Below are 1,177 nucleotides of genomic sequence, written 5' to 3' on the forward strand. Positions count from 1 at the left end.
ATTATATTATTTCTTATTTAAAAATAATTATGCTATATATATATTTTTTAAAATTAGTTATTAATATAAAATATATATTAAAATATAAAATATAAAATATATATTAAAAATAAGTTAATTAATATTTATATTTATATATAAATATATGATGATTGAATTTAGTGATTAGTTTTAATATATAAGGTAAAGTATATTTTTTGTCCTGAAGTTTTACAAAAGTTTTAAAAATACTCTTAAGTTTTATTTTGTTTTAATTTTGTTCCAAAAGTTTTCGATTTGCATCAAATATACCCCTAACGGCTAATTTTTCAAAAAATTTAAGATCAATTCAACAACAATTTCATAAGAAAAACCCTCAATACAAACAAATTAAGCATAATTTTCATGCATTATTGTTAGATTGGTCTTAAATTTTTTTGAAATAAGAACAACCCTCAATACAAGTAAATTAAGCATAATTTTCATGCATTATTGTTAGATTGGTCTTAAATTTTTTTGAAAATTTAGCCGTCGAGGGTATATTTGATGCAAATCGAAAACTTTTGGGACAAAATTGAAATAAAATAAAACTTAGGAATATTTTTGAAATTTTTATTAAATTTTAGGGACAAAAAGTATACTTTACCCAATATATAATTAGTATTTTGGTTTAAAAAATAAATCGATTTATATTTGTTTTTTCTTGCCAGCACACTATTAGCTTCATAAGGAGCACTAATGCGGGTTCTCAAAGTTAATGGTGCGCATGGTGTTTGTTGTCTTCATTGGAATGCAATATAGCACAAGCATATCACTGGATAGTACTAAATTTTAGTTTGTAGTTTGTTGTCGGTTAGGCACATTCACACGTGTTAACCCAACAACAAAGGTTTACTACTAAATTTGTTGCGTGCGTGTCTCTCTTTATATAGAGTGCAATTAACAATTAAGTTGGATTAGTTTTATAGTTAATTTATTAATCTGTTTAAATAATTATTGAAATTCTAATAATGTTTTGTGCGTATAATAAATATATTAACTAATGACAAATTTTAAATGAAGTTTTAATCTGTAATTGTGTAGTCTTTAACTCCTTATTCTACCGACTTAGGAGGTAGTTTGAAAAAAAAAATAAAATAGTGCAACTGTGCAACCAATTGCATGCTAGAAATACCATTAACATCAATGAGAGATGATA

Source organism: Arachis ipaensis, chromosome B01 (genome assembly GCF_000816755.2).
Source record: "Arachis ipaensis cultivar K30076 chromosome B01, Araip1.1, whole genome shotgun sequence".
Classification (NCBI taxonomy): domain Eukaryota; kingdom Viridiplantae; phylum Streptophyta; class Magnoliopsida; order Fabales; family Fabaceae; genus Arachis; species Arachis ipaensis.